At 34.6% G+C, this 21,220-nt stretch overlaps 1 protein-coding gene across 6 annotated transcripts in view; it reads right to left on the reverse strand.

Moving 5' to 3' along the window:
• IMMP1L (inner mitochondrial membrane peptidase subunit 1) overlaps window positions 1–21,220 on the reverse strand; it is an 82,427-nt gene that overhangs the window by 29,458 nt on the left and 31,749 nt on the right. The window contains exon 1 of one of the 6 annotated variants that reach the window (XM_047071056.1): window positions 11,634–11,711. The exons of the other annotated variants lie outside the window; for them this stretch is intronic. The gene's annotated coding sequence lies outside the window, so the exon portion shown is untranslated. Of the gene's footprint in view, window positions 1–11,633; window positions 11,712–21,220 lie in introns of those variants that run through there. 6 annotated transcript variants of the gene reach the window in all.

A 21,220-nucleotide genomic window follows, 5' to 3' on the forward strand; every position in this document is an offset into this window, starting at 1 on the left:
AAAGTACTGAGACGCTGTAACTATACAGTGGTTCTGATTCACTGAGAAGGCTTGTTATTAACTCACATTCAGAAGTAATTGGGGCCATAAAGGCTTTTTTATGACTCGGACAATGCCCAACTCCAAATACAATGTTTGTAATGGAACTGTCTCATAAAATAATAAAATTAATAGATGAGAGTGATCCAAAGAAAGAAGTTAACAGACCCTGTTTCTTCCCTATAGGTATTAGCAACAGAATGGAGTCTGAAGTGTCTAAAATTACTTTGGATATTAGTCTATTAAGGGGAAAAAGAGCTATGAAGCTATTTCGAGAGAAATCTGAGGATAAAAGACTATGTGGCCTTGTATTTTAAAAGTGCACTGAAAAGCACTGTTGAGGAATATTGAAATTGAGAATAAGAGCTGATGGATTTTTTAAAGAGTAATCTCAGAGCAGAAAGTAGCATTCATAAAAAACACAAATAAGCCACACACTGCTAGCACTCAGTAGCCTTTCTAGCAAAAAGGGTTAAGACACAGGTTCCAAATCTCTGCTTTACATATTTATTTCAAAGGTCTATGTATCTATAAGTGAATACATGCTCTGGATAACTTTTGCTTGTCCCTTCAGATTTACTCTCCACCCTTTTCCATGTGCCCTTGGAAAACTGACCTATATAAACTACATCAAGGCACTCCTGTACCCAGTAACTGAACTCCAGTAGGAAGTCAAAGGAAGGAAGAGTTATGTCTTTTCTTGCCTCCTTACCTGTGGACTCTTCTCAGCCTGGCTATGTTTGGACCAAAGGTCGCTGAATCTCCAAAGGCAGTCTGCTATACAGTAATCTCTCTCCTAGGTTCCTATGACCCTTCCTTTACCTAGTCCCTTCGAGCTTAGGAATGAAAACAGATTGACTGATGGCTGGTTCCTGCGCTATCCATGGTGATTCTCCCATACCCTGCACACACCTCTGTAATTAGTGTCTGTAAATAAACCTTCCTTACATTATCCAACTTTGAGTGTGTCAGCTGTTTTCCATAGGTGTCCTGGTGATACAATATACCTACCATTTGCTAAAATAACAACTCAGGTGGGGGGATGGGCTAAAAGGGTGATGGGCATTAAAGAGGGCACTTGTTGGGATGAGCACCGGGTGTTATATGTAAGTGATGAATCACTAAATTCTACTCCTGAAACCAGTATTATCCTATATGTTGACTAACTTCGATTTAAATTAAAAGAAGAATGTTAGCTTCCAAAAAAATAAATAAAAATATTTTAAAAAAAACAACTCATCATGTAGAAGTTTACAATATTTGATGTTAATGAAGGAATTCTCATAAACAGGCATTTGTAAAACACTGCTGATGGGTATGCAAAATAGACAACCCCTAAAAAGAGGAATGTGGCTATCCTAATGGCATATACATTTTACTCTCTGACCATCCCACTTTCAAGAATTATCCAGCTCCAAGATTCAAACACCATGTGCACAAGATTCTTTATATTAGCATTATTGAAATAGCAAAAGCAGAAACAAACCAAATACACATCCATAGAAAACAGTTAACTGAATTACAGAACACCACACAAAGGAATTCTATACACCCATGGTGGGGGGGGGGGGGGAAGGGGGAGAGTTCTGTGAGCTAATAATAAATGATTTCTAGGATAAACCGCTTTTTAAAAAAAGCAAGGTACAAAAAAGTAAATAGAATAATTTATCATTTCTGGAAAAAGGGAAAATAAATTTTTATCAAAGAGAAAGAAAATAATGAAAATGGTAACATTTATAAATGGAGTAGGTGAGAACAGTGTGAAAGGGATAAGGGTGAGTATACCTCTGTATACAGTTCTGAGGCAAATGCTTCATTTACATTGTTAAAAAAATAGAAGCAAAAAAAAATGAAAAAAGGGAATTGTAAAATTGAAAACAACAAGAAAAATAAGCCTGTCTGTATACTCAAAATGCTAACACTACCAAACAGAAAAACTAAGGTAAAAAAAAAATTTGCAAATGAAATCTTAAACTCTTAGTAGGTCTGTTGTTGTTGTTTCTTTTATGTGTATTTCAGATAATACAAATGAGCAAACATTAAATTATTGGAAGCAAGATTCTCAATGTTAGAGAGAAAGAAGCAAGAAATATGGAATAAAGGGTTAGGAAGGTGTTGGCGGTATCAAAACAAAATTTTTAAATTTATTTATCCTCAGAGAGAGAGCACGTGTGAGTAGGGGAAGGGGTAGAGAGAAGGAGAGAGAGAATTCCAAGCAGGCTCCTCACTGCCAGCTCAACATAGGGCTCGAACTCACAAACCATGAGATCATGACCTAAGCCAAAATCAATGATACGTAACCAAATGAGCAATCCTCATGTCCCAAAACAAACTTATTTAAATAACGAAATGTGTGTGTGTGTGTGTGTGTGTGTGTGTGTGTGTGTGTGTGTGTTTGTGTGTGTGGTCTGTCTGCCTGCCTATATTAAATATCATCCTAGCTCGGAACACTGAAAAGACCACTAGAAAGAAGCAACGACACTGTAGTAGTAACAAGCACACTTAGCATGCAGATTTTTGGTCTCCAAATCATTCCCCAGTAGGAGAAACAGTTTAGGGCAGAATAATCTTGTGCCAGAAAGCAAGCATGTGCTCAAAGACAAACGGAGGCATAGGAACCACTTTAAAGGGTCTCTCACTGGCCAAATTTGGGATTTAAAAAAAAAAAAAAAAGTTAACACAGATAGATGATACATTAAATTTAAAATGAAATCTATTGAGTACATACTAATTTTTTTTTAAATAGATGTATGTGTTGGAGATAAGAAAAGCTCTTTATCAAAAAATAGCAGCTAATAAATATAGAGGGAATTAATAGAACTACCACCAATATAATAATTGATTCAGGCAAGGGTCATTAATAGATGCTAAAAATTACTGGGTGAAAGGTTGTTGGTAAACAGGATATATGAAAAGTATTCAAGTAAATAATTTATTATTCATAAAATACCTTTACACAAAGAGATCTGGTAGACATCTTAACTGAGCAAATTTAGCTGCATAAATAAAAGTACAAACTGATATTATGTAGCTTCCTGACACGATGCAAAGACAAGTACATCATCATGAGTGCACTTTTCTTGCCAAAAATGTGTAACCTAAATCTACTTATGAATAATCAGACATATCCATTCCATACATCCATTGTGGTCATTGTACAAGACAACAACTTGACCAATTAAAAAAATAGAAGTTTAATAAGAGAAAAAAAAAATAAGAAGACTACCATTTAAGTTACAATAAGGACATGATAATCAAATACTGTATGAAATCCTTAACTGGACCCTGGAATATAAGAAAGAAAAAAAAGCAATAAAAAATATTATGGGGATAACAGGAAATTTGAACATGGTTTGTAAATCAAATATATCATTGTTTCAATATTAAATTTCTTTTTTTAATTTTTAAAGTTTATTTATTTTCAGATAGACAAGAGAACACAGCAGGTTAGGGACAGAAAGAAGGGAGACAAAGAATCCCAAGCAGGCTCAGTTCTGTCAGTGCAGACAGAGCCTGAGTCGGGGCTCAAACTCACGAACCACAAGATCCTGACCTGAGCCAAAATCAAGAGTGGGACACGCCACCCAGGTGCCCTCAGTGTCAAATTTCTTAACAATATCATGACTATGCAGGAGAATGATCTTGTTTGTAGGAGAGAAACACTGATTTAGACATGTTATGTGTATAACTTTCATATCGTTTACTTCTACTACTGAAACAGAGAAGATAAATACAGAGAAGTTTATACACAGACACACATATACACACATATTTACATATACACACATACATGTATATGTATATATACAGAGGAACAGAGAAAACTAATGTAGCAAAATGTTCATTGTAAATCCAGATGGAGTGTAAATGAATGTGCACAGCACTATTTTTTTCTCCCAATTTTATTACAGAATATAACTTTTTGAAAAAGCACTTGGGGGAAAAGGATATCCTCACAGTCATTCAATCATTCAACAAATATTTACTGAGTTTCTACGATATGCCAGATACTGCAAGCAGCCCTGGAAATACAATAGTGAACATGATGCCTGTCCTTGTATAGCTTATAGTTTATGGGATTGATGTCACAAACATACAGAGTAAAGAAATAAACACATAAATATATTAAATAATTTCCAAAAGAGAAACTAGGGTAAAGTGATAAAGACTGATGGGTGGGGCATATATTCTTTAGGATGAATTAGGAAAGATTTTTCCAAGGAAATACCACTAAAGTTGGGTTCTGAACAATAAGAAAATAACAATAATGGAAAGGACAGGAAGAATTTTATGGGCAGAAAAAATAGCATGCATGTGCTTTAAAAAAATAAAAGAAGGCTGGAGCACTAGGTGGAGGACATAAAATGAGAATAAAGAGATAGGCAAGATTATTTACAGTCTTCCAGAATTTGGGATTTTATTCTAAGACTAATGGGAAGCCACTGAAGGATCTTAATTAAACAGAAGAATAACATAATTTGATTTTCAATTTAATATCACTCATTGTGATGTAGAGGAAGAACTGCAATGAGGGCAGAGATAAAAATGCTGGCAGGGCAGTTAGGCTGGACCAACTACAGTGGTGGCAGTGGAAATGGAGAGAAAGGAATGGACTGGAGAAATTTAAGAGGCAAAATAAATGGCAAGGAAAAAGGAAGAATCAGGATGACCCTCAAGTTTCTGGACTGAGTAACTGGGTAAATGGAGGTCTATCCACAGGGTTTCATTCATACCCATATTTGGAACAGAAAACAGAGTCCAGTTTTGGCCATGTTAAATTTGATATATTCATAATATATTCAAGAGGGTGTGTATGAGATGAGCCCTGGAGTTCAAAGCAAGTTTCACACATGAGAAGTCTTGGAAAAATAAGCCCTATCACAGTGAGGATTGCATTCTACTACAAACAAGAGAAAACCAGAATAATAGAAACTTTATAAAGGAAGGGATTTATTTTCTAACAAGATTAGCTACTACATCCAAGTTATAAGCAGAAAAAAATTATTAAGAGTTTACTCCTTACTAATTTGTTGTCTTTTTATCCAGGAAAATAAACCACATTCATTCCATCTACATCTAACTAGCCAAGACTATGTAACTAAAGGGTGTTAGGAGAAAACTGCCATTTTCTTTAAGTGTTGTAGCACTATTTTACCTTTAAAAATCATCTGAGTATTATCTGAAAAAAATTAAAACTTTTTAAAAAGTATGAAAGGGAGATGTGGAAAAGGAGACAACAAAAATAGTCAACTCTTTTAAACATTTTGGCTATGCAGGCAAACTAGACAGTAGAGCAGGGTTTTTCATCTACTAACACGTGGGGCCAGACAGGTCCTTGCTGTGGGTGGCTATCTTAGGCATTGTAGGATTTTAGCAGCATTTCTGGCCTCTAGATACCAGTAATATCCCCTTCCCCAGTTGTGACAAACTAAAATGTTTCTAGACATTGCCAAATGTTCCCTGGGGTGCAAAACCACCCTCAGCTGAAAGCCACTGCAGCAGAGTAAGAGAAAGAATGTGGCATTGAGCAGGTTTTTTAAAACATAAAGAAACATAGTGGCATGCTTGACAGCCAATGGTAAGAATCCCACAGGGAAAGAGGCTAATGATGAGGTGCAAGTACTAATGAGAGAGGGGAAAAGGGAGAGAGGAAAAATAGACGATTGAATATTGAAGAAAGGAGGCAAGAGGAGGACTTCAATGCCAGTTTTGACAGAATGGTTTATACCACATTAACCTTCTTGGGGAAAACAATAAAACAGTTACAAAATCTGAATAAAATATACAAAATAGCTGTTTCGATGCATTAGGCAGCAGTCTAGGCAAGATGTGAGGGGCTAGGATCTATGAATGAACGGAAGAACATAAGGCAAGCTCCACATTCACCTGGCCTTTTCTCTGAGAGTGGTAGCCAATTCGCAGCACAGGAAAATAAGAGTTTTAGCAGAAAGTAGCAGTCTCACTTAGCCAAGAAAGTAGATGGCACATAAGGGTCAAGCTACAAACAGGAAGGAACCACAAGGCTCCGCTAAACTGCCACTGAGCAGAGTGTGAGTTCCAGAATACCAGCAGAAAGCAGTAAATAAAAGGCTAGAAACCTAAGCAAAGCTGTCAGCCACCACAGAAAACCACACCATGTGAGGGAGACAGGGGCTGGACTTGAAGACCCTCCAAGGTTGGCCATGTTAGTTAGGACTACAGTAAGGTTACCACTGGGTGTGAGGGCAAACTGAAATAGATCAGCCTTAAGAAAGAATACAACCAACCCAAGACAGGATTAAAGTAACTTATTCATACACTATCTACCTGCAGAGGAAAAACAAAAGTAAAAGGTTTAATTTTCATAGAGCACAACATTATTTAGAACTCCTATAATATTTTTTTTATAACCTCGGAGTAGAAGGCCTTCTTTAAAAAAATTGATTATATAATACATATACCACTAAATTCACTAAGGTACAAAATTCATCAGTTTTAGTTTATCCACAGGGTTTTGGTTGTTTTTTGTTTTGTTTTTTTTTTCCTTTTTTTCCCCCAAGCCTACTCAGCACTGTCAGCACAGAACCTGATGCAGGGCTCGAACTCACACCGTGAGATCATGACCTGAGCCTAAATCAAGAGTCAGATGCTTAACTTAATGAGCACCCAGGCACCCCATCCACAAGGTTTTTAGTGTATCCAAAGGGTTTTAGTATATCCATCACCATTACCTAATTCCAGAATATTTTCATCTTCTCAAGACAACAAACAAAACCCCAAACCAAAACCCTATACCCATTAGCAGTCACTCTCCATTCCTTCCCCGCTTCCTTCCAGCTCCTGGCAACCATGTGTCTATGGATTTACTTATTCTAGACATTCCATACAAATGGAATCATACAATAAGTGGAATTTTGTTATTGGCTTCTTTTACCTGGCATAATGTTTCCAAGGTTCATAAATGTTGTAGCATGCATTAGCACATTATTCCTTTTTATGGCTGTCAATATTTCAATGCACAGATACAACATTTTTGTTTATCCTTTATCAGTTGATGGACATCTGGGTTGTTTTCACTTTTTAGTTATTATAAAGAATGTGCTATTGTGTACAGGTTTTGTGGGGTTTTCAATTCTCTTGGATATATATCTAGGAGTAGAATTGATGAGTTACATGAAAATGATGTTTAACTTTCTGAGGAACTGTCAAACCATTTTCCAAAGTGGCTGTACCATTTTATATTTTCACATACACAGCAATATATAAGGGTTCCAAATTCCCTACATTCTTGCCAATGCCACTTGTTACTGTCTATGTCTTCACTAGAGCCACCCTAGTGAGAGTAAAGAAATATTTCATTGTGACTTTGGCATTTTCTAATAACCAATGAACAGCTTTTTCATGTGCTTAATGGATATTTACATATCTTCTTTGGGGAAATGTCTATTCAATCCCCTGACAGTTTTTAAAATTGGGTTATTATAATTTTTAATTTAGTTCAATAATTATAAACATGCTAGAAAATAGGACCAAGTGACTGCATTCAATCAAAGCAGGTTATAAAATAGAACAAAATAACTGAAAGCCAACAGAAAAAAATACACAACAGAAAAAACAGGTGATTCAGATATTAACATTAACATGAAAATAACTATGATTAACATTCAAAACAATGGGGGAAAGAAGGTGAAGTTGAGCAGAGATTAAAATCTATTAAAAATCAAATGAGGAGAGCCTGGATGGCTCAGTCAGTTAAGTATCTGACTCTTGATTTTGGCTCAGGTCATGATCTCAGGGTTGGTTCGTGAGATCAAGACTCACATTGGCCTCTGTGCGGACAGTGAGGAGGCTGCTTGGGATTCTTTCTCTCCCTCTCTCTCTCTGCTCCCTCACTTAAGTACACATGCACACACACACTCTCTCTCAAAATAAATAAAAACATTTTTTTTAATCAAATGAAAATTCTACACAACACAAAACCACAGAATAAAATAAATAAAATTTAAAGCTCATTACGTTTATTAGCAGATTAGACTCAACCTAACAGAAGACAAATGAACTAGAAAGCAGGTTGGGATAAAGTAATCAGACTGAAGCACAGAGAGGAAAACAGGTGGACAATACAGGAAACAAATATAGTCAGAGATCTAAAGGAAAAGAAAATAGGACAGAAGAAATATTTTGAAGAAACACTGGTAGAGAGCTTTCCAAAACTGATAAAGGACATTAACTCACAAATTTAAGGAATTTAGTAAACGCTACACAATATAAATACAAAAGAAACAAACAAAACACATCGAGGCCCAGTACAGTAAAATTACTGAAATTAAGGCAATGAGAAGGCAAAACTGTGAAGACAGTAAAAAGATTAGTTGTTTCCAGGAATTGGGAGGAGGGATGAATAGGCAGATAACAGAGGATTTAGCGCTATGAAAATTCTATAGTATTGTAATGATGGATACAAGTCATTATACATTTGCCCAAGCCCACAGAAGTAACATTAAGAATAAGACCAAGAATAAACTGTACTGTACCCCATGAACTTTAAATGATCATGATGTGTCAATGTAGGTTCATCAACTGTAACAGATATACTCTGGAGGGGGATGTTGGTAATGGGCATGTCCTATGCATGTGTTGGGGCAGGTAGTACACGGGAAATCTCTGTACCTTCCCCTCAATTTTGCTGTAAACCCTAAACTGCTCTAAAAAAACTACTCTGAAAAAAAAAAGACAATGAGAAAACTTTGAAAGTGGTCAGAATTACAGACTACCTTATTTTCAAATGAAGAATTTTGTCTGTTCAACAGAATGGAATGGAATGGAATGGCTAACTTTTTATGAGAAAAATGGAAACCAGAAAAAAATGCAATATCATCTTTAAAGTGCTGAAATTACCAATCTGTAAATCTAGAATCAGTGAAAAATCCCTTAAAATCTGGAGAAAACTAAAAAACACTTTCAGAAAGCAAATTTTGAGAAATTTTTTTGCTAGTGGATCTGTAATAAAATACATACTAAAGGAGTAGTTCAGGCAAAAACAAAATGAAACAGGCAAAAGCAAGATGGTACAAAGAAAACTCAAGAGTACGTTTGGATAAAGATAATGAAAACATTTAAACAACGACAACAATGTTTTTAGGGCTGTAAGACAATTTGAAGTATTCCTTTCATAAGTAATAGCACAAAAAGTAGAAGGGACTTAAATGAAGTTAAAGTAAGTTTTTGCACAGTTCTGGAAGTGTGACAGTGGTATCTGAGTTAATAAAAAGCCAAAAATTCATGTTATATAATATAAAGAATAAAAATATTTATAAAATTTTTTCTTAAAAAGGGATTATATAACTAATAAGTTAATATAAGAAAAAAAGATTTGAGTGAGGAAAAATACTTTGATTCCAAAAGAAGACAAGACAGGAGAAATAAAACAGAGGACAAAAACACAAAACTAATAGAAAGATGGTAGACTTACTTCAAAAATATTGTCCATTAAATCTCAAAGAATTTGCCAATTAAAAGATGAAGATTGTCAGATTAGATTTTAAAAAAAAAAACACATTTCCTAGTCACAAACTTTAAATATTACGCCACAGAAATTATGAAAGTGAAAGAAATTCCATTCAGAGTCACCATTTATTTATATCAATTTGAAAACAAACAGGCTTTAAGGTGGTACTACAGACAAAAAGAAATAGTTCACAAGAATAAAAGTATTTTAAGAATTCAAAAGATCAAAAATCATGCAAAGTATATTTTCTGAAATATTTAACAGGAGAGTTAAATTAGAAATCAATAACAGGGGCGCCTGGGTGGCGCAGTCGGTTAAGCGTCCGACTTCAGCCAGGTCACGATCTCGCGGTCCGTGAGTTCGAGCCCCGCGTCAGGCTCTGGGCTCATGGCTCAGAGCCTGGAGCCTGTTTCCGATTCTGTGTCTCCCTCTCTCTCTGCCCCTCCCCCGTTCATGCTCTGTCTCTCTCTGTCCCAAAAATAAATAAAAACGTTGAGAAAAAAAAAAAAAAAAAAAGAAATCAATAACAAAAAGATCATTGAGCATTTGCAAATGTTTGGAACTTAAAGAACATACATCTTTAAAAATTCCCATTTTTTACTGAACAATAAGAAAAATATGACACATACAAACTTGTGGGGGCTATCTACAGCAGTAAGAAGAAAACTTATGGCTTTTAACAAATAAGATAAAAAAGGATGAAAAATAATGACCTAAGCTTTTATCTGAAAAAGACTGAAAAAGAGGCACAGATTAAAACCAAAAAACATGAAGAAAAAATAACACAAATCAATGATAAAAAGCAAACATGCAATAGCAAAATTCAATGAAAGCAAAAGCTGGTTGTTTAACAAAATTAGTTAAAACTGATAAACCCCAGCAAATCTGATTAAGGAAAAAAACAGGGTGAGAGAGAACCCAAATTACCAGTATAAGGATTAAAAAAGTCAACAAAAGAGATCTGACAAACATAAAGACCATAAAAGGACATTATAAAAAACTTTAGCCTAAAAATTCTAACATTTAAATTAAGTTAAATTTAAGTTTAATTGATACAATTTATCAAGACTGAAGAGAAGAAATTAAAAATCTGGAGTGCCTGGGTGGCTCAAGAGGTTAAGCCTCGGATTCTTGATTTCAACTCAGGTCATGACCTCATGGCTCATAAGTCCCAGCCTGCATAGGGATCTGCACTGACAGCTCGGAGCCAACTTGGGTTTCTGTCTCCCAGCCTGCCCCTCCCCCACTTGCTCTCTCTCTTTCTCTCAAAAAAAAAAAAAAAAAAAAAAATCTGGATACTCCTATCAGATATACAAGAAATTTAATCTGTATTTAAAAATACTGCCATAGGGGCGCCTGGGTGGCGCAGTCGGTTAAGTGTCCGACTTCAGCCAGGTCACGATCTCGCGGTCCGGGAGTTCGAGCCCCGCGTCGGGCTCTGGGCTGATGGCTCAGAGCCTGGAGCCTGTTTCCGATTCTGTGTCTCCCTCTCTCTCTGCCCCTCCCCCGTTCATGCTCTGTCTCTCTCTGTCCCAAAAATAAATAAACGTTGAAAAAAAAAAAATAAATAAATAAAAAAAATAAAAATACTGCCACAAAGAAAAATCCAGGCCCAGATGGTTTCACTGTTATCAGTGAATATTCTTCCAAACATTTAAGAAATAACATCAACCATAAACTCTGTCAGTAAATAGAAAATGAAGGAATACTTCCCATCTGGTTTTATGCAGTCAGTATAACCTGGATACCAAAACTTGACAAGAGCATAACAGGAAAGGAAAATTACAAAACAATTGTCTCATCGACATAGATAACAAAAAATTCTAAACAAAACTTACCAAATTGAATACAATGGTATATAAAAAAGAGCATGAGCAAATGGAGTATATTACAAGAATAGAAAGTTGGCAAAATATTTTAAAATTAACCTGTGCATATTAATAGGATTTTTAAAAAATCACATGACCACCCACACTGCTGCAGTAAAAGCATCTGATAACATTCAACACTTCTTTTGATAAACTAGGAGTAAAAAGGAACTTCTTTTAACCTACAAGAATTATCTACAAAAACAAACAAACAACAATAACAAAATCTTAGGACTTACATCATATTAATGGTAAACCAATGACAGGACAATTCACTAAAATAGAAATAAAAACTGGAGGGGCTCCTGGGCAACTCAGTTGGTTGAGCGTCAGACTCTTGGTTTCAGCTCAGGTCATGACTTCATGGTTCCTGGGTTCGAGCCCTACATCAGGCTCTATGCTGATGGCGTGGAGCCAGCTTGGAATTCTGTCTCCCTCTCTCTCTGCCCCTCCTGTGTCTCTCTCTCAAAATAAATAAAGTTAAAAAAAAAAAGAGAGAGAGAAACTGGAAAGGAAGAAGTTAAAAGGTCATCATTAACAAATGGGATTTCTCTACACAGTAAAAGAATAAACATGTGAATTTGCAGAGTCTCTTGACAGAAGATCAGTGTGCAAAAAATCACTGAAACTGAATTTATTCATTCATTCATTCATTCATTCATTCACTGAAATAACTGAATTTCTGCATACTAGCAAAAGCCAACTAGAAAACAAAATTTTAAAATAACATATATGACAACTCCAAAAAAAGCATCAAATAGTTGAAACAAAGTCAAAGGAAACATGTATAAGACCATTACATTGCTGAGAGAAAATGAAGACAACCTAAACAAATAGAAAGATACACCTATGTTCATGGATTCAAAGAATTTGCAGGGTTATCAATTCCCCTCAAATTGGTCTACAGATTCAATATAATTCCAGTGGAGAATTTTTTTCCAGTACAAAATGGCACACTCATTGTAAGGTATATATAGAAATGCAAAAAACCTGGAATAGCCAAGGCAAACATTAAATGGAACAAAACTGGAGAAGCTTACTTCAAGTATCATAATTTATGGTTAGTTTACAGAAGAGTATTATATGTGGCGAATCTAGACAAACAGATCAAAGGAACAGAACCAAATAAAAGAGCTACACTTATATGATTATCTGATTTATAACAAAGGTTTTAATACAGTTCAGTAGGAAAAGGCTAGTCTTTTTACTAATTGGTGCTAAGTCAATGAGATATGCATACTGGGGAAAAAAAAAACCTTGACCCATAACATCATCAAATATAAAAATTAATTTGAGATAGATTACAGACAAACATATGAATGGTAAATAAAACTTTTAGAAGAAAATGGAGACTATCTTCATCACCTTTGGGTAAGGCTAAAATATTAACCCTAAAAGACTGCTCAATTTGATTTTACTGAAATTAAAAACTTTTGTATATCAAAAACACCATTTTTAAAAAGGCAAAAAACCCAGACAGGGAGCAAATATCATATCTAGATACTAATATCTACATATGTGTCTGGAAAAGGCACATCCAGAATATACAGAGAATTCCAACAAATCATTTAAAAAAAGACAAACAACAAAAATTAGGCAAAAAACATGGAGATTTCACAAAAGAGGATATCCAATTAGCTGATATGAAAAGTTCATCATCATTTGTTATCAGGGAATTGCCAATTATAAGAGATATTACCATAAAATCACCACAGCGGCTAAAATTACAAAGACAATACAAAAAGCTAAAAAAGATGTGGAGCAAGTAAAACTGTCAATCACTGCTGGGGAAACAATAAATTTACACAACTACTTCAGAAAAGTGTTTGGCAGTACCTACCCCTAAGATTCAGCAATGTTAACCTAGATATATATGCCACAGAAAGAGCTGCTTATGTTCATTAAATGATACATACAAAGATATTCATAGCAGCTTTATTCATAATATCCCCAAACTAGAAACTACCTAAATACCAACCATTAAGAGAATGAATAAATTGTGGTATATTCATACAATGGGACACCACACAGCAATGAAAAGGAATAAAATACTGATACATGCAACAACATAAATAAATCTCACATAATATTAGTGAAAAAGACAGACACAAAAGATGTATGATTCCATACATGTTATATGATTCAATTTATATTATTCTATTTTATGAAGGCCAAATACAAACAAAACTAAGTGGTGATGACAGAGGTAAGAAAAATAATTAAATCTGTAGGGCACATATTTAAGCCCAAGTAGTGGTTGCACAGGTATATACATACGTAGAAATACATCACATGGTAGGCACACATGCACTCACATGCAAGTGTGTATATCAATCAATCAATCAAGGCCAGAGAGGATGGGAACAAACAAAAGTAGATTGGCTTTTTACAGAAGTTGGGACACTTTCTCCAACATAATAAGAAGGAAAACAAGCTGGGTTCAGATACTGGTAGTTTTGTCAGTTTGATGGTGGGAAAACCAGGGAGCCAATGCTCCAGGCTATTTTCTCAGTCTCAGGCATTGAGGACATGAGCAGAGACTGGGAACTCTCAGCATGGAGCCAGCTGGTAAACGGAGAATTGGTTACAGATGTCTTAGTATCCTACTGCTGCTGTAAAAAACTACTATAAAGTTAGGGCTTAGAACAACACAAATTTATTATCTTACATTTCGAACTATACTACAAAGCCATGGTAATCAAAACAATACAGTACTGGCATAAAAAGAAGCACACAGATGAATGGAACAGAATAGAGAGCCCAGAAATGAATCCACACTTATATGGTCAATCTATGACAAAGGAGGCAAGAATATACAATGGAGGAAAGACAGTCTCTTCAATAGATGGTGTTGGGAAAACTGGACAGCTACGTGCAAGCAAACAGCCTTAACAATATTTTTCTAGATCTGTCTCCTCAGGCAAGAGAAACAAAAGAAAAGAAAAAAAAATAGGACTACATAAACTAAAAAGCTTTTAAACAGTTAAGGAAAACCATCAACAAAATTAAAAGGCAATGTGCTAAATGGGAGAAGACAATTTACAAATGATATATCTGAAAAAGGATTAATATCCAAAATATATAAAGAACTCCTACAACGCAACACCAAAAAAAAAAAAAAAAGTCCCACAAATAATCCAATTAATAAATAGGCAGAGTACTTGAGTAGACATTTTTCCAAAGAAGACACACAGGTGGCTAAGAGATTCAAGACAAGATGCTCAACATTACTAATCATTAGGGAAATGTAAATCAAACCCATGAGATATCACCTGATACCAGTCAGAATGGCTATATCAAAAAGATAAAAAAGAATAAATGTTGGCCAGGATGTGGAGAAAAGGAAGACCTCATGCACCATTGGTGGAAATGTGAACGGGTGCAGCAACTATGGAAAAGAGTATGGAGGTTCCTCAAAAAACTAAAAACAGAAATACCATACAAACCAGTAAATAACCACTTCTGGATATTTACCTGAAGAACACAAGAACACTAATTTGAAAAGATATATACACCCTTGTTTACTGTAGCATTATTTACAACAGCCAAAATACGAAAGCAATCTAAGTGTCCATTGATAGACAAATGGATAAAGAAAATATGGCATATATATATACACACACACAATGAAATATTTATTACTCAGCCATAAAAAAAAAAGTGCAATCATGCCATTAGTGACAACATGGATAGACCTAGAGGATATTATGTTAAGTGCAATAAGTTACAAAGACAAATACCATATGATTTCACCTATATGTGGAAGCTAAAAAACAAAACAAAGGAGAAATCGATTCATAAATACAGGAAATAATCTGGTGGTTGCCAGAGCGGATTGGGGTTGTGGGAGGGGTGATGGATGAAATAGATGAAAGGGACTAAGAGGTACAACCTTTCAGTTATAAAGTAAGTAAGTCAGGGAGATGAGAAGTAAAGCATAGAAAATATAATTAATGATACTGTAGTAACTTTGGTGACAGAGAGCAACTAACTATAATTCTCATGCTGAAAATTTTGTAACGTATAAACTGTTGAATCACTATGTTGTACACCTGAAACCAATATAATATTGTATGGCAACTATACCTCAATAAACATTTTTAAAAATTTATTATCTTAACAGTTTTAAGGTCAGAAATCCAATATAACTCTCACTGTGCTAAAAATCAAGGTGTTGGTAGGGCTGCATTCCTTTCTGGAGGCCCTAGGAGAGAATCCTTTCTATGTTTTTTTCGAGCTTCTAGATGCTGCAAACATTCCTTGCTTTGTGGCTCCTTCCTCCAACTTCAAAGCCAGCAGCACTGCATCCCTCTGACCATTCTTCCATAGTCACATCTCCTTCAGACTATTTCTTCTGCCTTCTTCCACTTTTAAGGGCTCTTGTGATTACACTGAACCCACCCAGAATATCCATTCGGGGTCCTTAATTACATTTGCTAAGTACCTTTTGCTATGTAAGGAAATACAGTCACAGGTTCGGGGAACTAGGACACTAGACAGCTTGGTTGAGACCTACCATCTACCACACCAGGATACCAACACACTAAACTAGTATTTATCATAGTGTGGTCCCCAGACCAGGAGAATGGGCATCATCTGGCAACTTGTCTGAAATGCAAATTCTTGGGCCAAACTCAAGATTTATGTAATCAGAAAAGTGGGGAGTGTCACTCAGGAATCTGTTTTAGCAAGTCGTCTAGGTGATTCTGAAGCACAGTAACATATAAGAATCACTGCTCTAAGCTGTTAGGGTGACCGATGGCCATAACTACCCTTGTGCAGCTTTGCTCATCTAGTCATTTACTGCTGTGTCATTTAATTTATCATATTCCATGTGTGCTGTGAAAAAAAGATGGGAAACTTTAGCATAAAGAATTCTTACTCTATATCGGAGATGGAATTTGTTGGTTTTTATTCTCTATCACATTTACTTTTTTCAGAAATTGATTCACCAATGTAGAGACTAAATTCCTTTAAAGGAGAGCTTATGTACTCTATCAATTAACAGAAATAGAAATGTGAGGAAAAAAGAAATGAAAAATTAAAAATTGTGACTGTCACATATAGGAAAAGAAATATACAATAAATACTGTAAATAAAGTATACAGTATGTATATTAAAGCTCCATATAATACTGGCATAAAGGTACAAAGTTGATATCTACTTTCAACAGTTATCTACATTATAGATAAAAAGATTTCTTCCTGGGGCACCTGGGTGGCTCAGTTAGTTAAGTGTTCCACTTCAGCTCCGGTCATGATCTCATGGTTTGTGAGTCTGAGCCCCACGTAGGGCTCTGTGCTGACAGTTCAGAGCCTGGAGTCTGCTTCGGATTCTATGTCTCCCTCCCTCTCTGCCCCTTCCCCAAATCATGTGTGCGTGTGAGTAATTAAAAAATTTAAAAAAAAATTTCTTCCTATAACACAAAGTTAGAAAACACTAAGTGGGATACAGGTAATAAGGGCTTCTTTCACTACACATAAGTAAACCTCCAATACCAACCAAAATAACAACAACAACTACGTAAATAGTACTTACTGCTGTGCGCCAGGCTCTAAATTGCATATATTAACTCAGTTACTTCTTACAATAACTCTATGAGAACTTAAGTATCTCATTTTACAGATTAAAAATAATAATAATAACTGGGGGACAGAGAGGTTAAGGAACCATTGAAAATAACACAGCTCATAGGCAGCAGAACCAGAACTCAAAATGAAGCAGGTGGGCTGCCAAGTCAACCATTATGCTATACTGCCTTTCAATTAAAATAAAGAAATTTTTTGGAAACTATAATAAACAGGCATATGGGAAAGAGAGAAGCCAGACTGATGTTAAGCCAACTATAAAGGTGAAGCAGTGAACTCTAGATAGGGGTACAATCTAAGATCTCGATTTAGATCTAACCATAAAAGTAGCCTTAGAGTGATTTCAGAATACCCAAAGCTACCAAAACAAAAACAAAAACAAAAACAAAAAAACAAAAACATCCAACTGATGGTTTAGGTCTAGAATTCCTTTGAAAAGAAAAGAAAACATTTTGTTTCAGAAATATGAGGGGAAAAAAGTAAAGAATGTTAATTGAGACTACCAAATTACAAAAATTCATTCATTTTAAAGTATAAGCAGCCAAAGAAGTGATTAAAATGATAACTTTTTTTTTTGTTTCGAGAAGAACAGTTAATGAATATATTAGCATTTAAAGAAGTGTTCACATTAACGAAAGGTGAGGACAGATGAAGAAGAAAACTCCCAGCCATCATAGTTTTACATTTACCTTAATTTGGACAAGAATGACATTCCTGAGACTTCTGTGATTTCTCAAATTTAAAAATATCTACACAAAATACATTTTCCCATATAATGATTATACCTAAAATAACTGAAAGATATATGTCCGTTTCAGACCCTGAATGGAAGTTATTGTGACAAGAAGAGAACAACAGACTCGCTAAGACATGGATGCTGAATGGTGTACTCTGCTCAAGAGCTAAATAATTCACTCTTACACAGCAGCCTCTGCCATCAAAGTAATTCAAATTCCTGCCATTTCAAAATCACCTTCAGGGCTGCTCAAGAATTGTTCAAATCCATAATGTTAAACCTACTGTAAGAGTTGTACAGAGGCTATTTTTCTAGAACTACAAACTAAAGAGTTCTGATCCCCATAATCTATGAAGACTTTATTTGAACCTATTTATTTTAATGCATTTCCAGAGGAAATAAATGCCTTCACTTTAAGGTTTAAAGTAGTGAATATTGCTTTGCATGTGACTGCAACATCAAAATTATCTGAGAACCTAATTCAAAAACCAAACTCCAAAAACAAACAAACAAACTCCCAGGCTCCCATCATAGAGTTAATAAATGAAAATCTGTGGAAGCAAGGCTGCAGAATCTAGTTTTAATAAGCTCCCAGGAAGGAAGCCCTATAAAGGACTTTATGCTGTCATTTGAGACCACTAAGACAAACTCAGTATTTTCAGGAATTTGACAAAATTTATCCATTCATTAATTTTAAACTGAATGTTAACTTTGGGAGAACTCTATAAATTTCATCATCAAACTTTATCATGCTAACATTGCAATGATTTTAAAACCTTCAGTGTTACTTTCTGAAGTTCACTTCTTATATATATCCAAAATCAAAACTCATTTTATATTTATAAACCATAAGCAGTTAACACTTTTAACACAAATAACAGCTTCCAAAACAGTAAAATACCAAAACCATCCCATTCATCCACCAATAATCCCCCAATGATTACATATGATCCATCTATTTCAGAACAATATACAAGTTGTACATGTGAGTTGAAGGGTACTCATTCAAATGGAATAATATCGGGGAGCCTGGGTGGCTCAGTCAGTAAAGCATCCGACTTCAGCTCGGGTCATGATCTAGCAGCTTGTGAGTTTGAGCCCCGCGTCGGGCTCTGTGCTGACAGCTTAGAGCCTGGAGCCTGCTTTCAATTCTGTGTCCCTCTCTCACTCTGCCCCTCCCCACTCATGCTCGCTCTCTCTCTCTCTCTCTCGCTCTCTCTCTCTCAAGAATAAATAAAACATTTTAAAGAATTAAATAAACAGGGGTGCCTGGGTGGCTCAGTCGGTTGGGCGTCCGACTTCAGCTCAGGTCATGATCTCGCGGTCCGTGAGTTCAAGCCCCACGTCGGGCTCTGTGCTGACAGCTCAGAGCCTGGAGCCTGTTTCAGATTCTGTGTCTCCCTCTCTCTCTGACCCTCCCCCGTTCATGCTCTGTCTCTCCCTGTCTCAAAAATAAATAAACGTTAACAAAAAATTAAAAAAACAAAAAAACAAATGAAATATTATCATTTAGCATTATCATAGGTTAGCTGTCACTGTGCCAGTCTACAGTTCATGTATGGCTCTTTGGAGAGATATCAAGTCTCATAAATTGTTGAAAAAGAAAAGAGTTTAGAATCTCTTAAATAATCAAGAATTCCTATGATTCCCATCCTGCTTTTGTTACACCTTATTCCTTTTTAAAAATTTCTTCTCGTTTCTCTCAGTCTAGATCCCTTTCTCTTAAGTCCAAAATCACCTGTTAACTTCTACTAATATTATTAGTCACCTGTGCCAATAAATCTATTATTTGTAGCTTCTAAAGGTGAGTCAAATTTCTCATAAGTTATCAATAAGGTATTAAATTCACATGAATCTACCTAAAAAGAATGTGTATCATTGAGAAGACCTTGTATGTTTACAGTGAATTTAATTAAGATGAGTTTATTTGGGACTTTCCAAAAGAAATAACCGTCTCTAATCTGCCTATGAACAGAGAAGGAAAAAATACTCTCAAGAGCCATTCAGTAAATAGCTGATTTAAAAAGCAGAAAAGTAAATACTATGTTTAATAAAAGCTTTGAGACAAATTTTTTGAAAGGAAAGCCATTTTAAAAAATAATTATAAGATATTATTAACTACCATAAAAAGTTACCCTGAGAAAACGCACTAGCTGGCAAAATAATTTGAAATTACACATAAACCAAACATTTTGTATTTAAAATATAAATGATTATGTTATCAGGATAAGAAAAAGAATTTAGTCTACGTATTCCATGGATAGACCTTTCCATTGTGATAGAATTTTAAATGAATACCTTTTCAAATAGTAAAAATACAAATAGAAGGCTAAAAACTTCCTTTATAAACTAACATAATGCAGTTCAGTAAAAATATTAAGCTTTCTCATTTATTTAAAATGTGACAGCAAATGAAGAAACACATTTTGGAATACAATAGCTTGAAATCAGTTTAAAAAATCCATTAATAATGACAAGTTTGCTAGGTAGGTTTAATCAAAGATCTCTACATAAATTTATTACCTATTGATTTTTCTAATAAAGATCTCCTATGAAGAATAAAACATACTATATGTAAATAGAGGCTACAAGCAAATCAATGCATTGTGCATAATGATTAGATTTTAATAATTCTTATAGTTGTAAAAATTATTCACCTATACATAGTTAAATTTTTATATTAAGATTTTATAATTTTTTAATAAAAAGCTACTAAATCAAAAACAATAAGATAAAAATCAAGTTCTATGAATAAATATTTTAAAAGTAAGTACTCTAGGATCATAACACTGACAACACTAATTATCTTTTCTAGTCTTGGCAGTTATGTTGCATACTGTTTGGGTGACTGATGGGATAATTTCACTTCATTTTCTTTCAGTTTATTCTGAACCATGTAGAAGAAGAATATTAAAATAATTAACACCTCTAAACAAAGTACTTGATAAAGTTTTTAGTTGACATAAAATGCTTAAAAAACAAAAACCTCAATTAACTAATACATGATTCTAGAGCAAATAACTAAACCTCTACCTGCTAAAGGAAAACTTTCACTAAGAATTTCTGATTTTAAAAAATGTCACTCAGTATTAATATTAGCTATTTTAGGATTTTTATATATTAAAATCATATATTTTCACAGAAAGCTCTTTTCATTGGTTTGAGATAGCATTACCTTAATCATCAAAAATATAAATGTCTATTTTTATATCATTAAAAATGGTTTACCTCACTAAAAACATTTAATCAGCAGGAATCAAAGCAGTCTTTAATAAACAGGTAAAATGTATGATGAATTCCTTACACCTATAGATATTTTGATTAATTTAGTGATAATGACCTTATATCCAAAAGAACACTAAAGTATTTAAGTTAATATTTAATCTCAAATATAAATCTTTACCAATAGCAAATACACTGTCAATCAACTGGAAAAAGTATAAAAGATATTATTAATCAACTTCTTTATTTGAACATTTTAATACATTTTTAAGTCATACAT

The sequence above is a fragment of the Lynx rufus genome, unplaced genomic scaffold (genome assembly GCF_022079265.1).
Source record: "Lynx rufus isolate CCGP_SWC_20201006 ecotype Redwood Valley unplaced genomic scaffold, mLynRuf1.p SCAF_9, whole genome shotgun sequence".
Taxonomy (NCBI): Eukaryota; Metazoa; Chordata; class Mammalia; order Carnivora; family Felidae; genus Lynx; species Lynx rufus.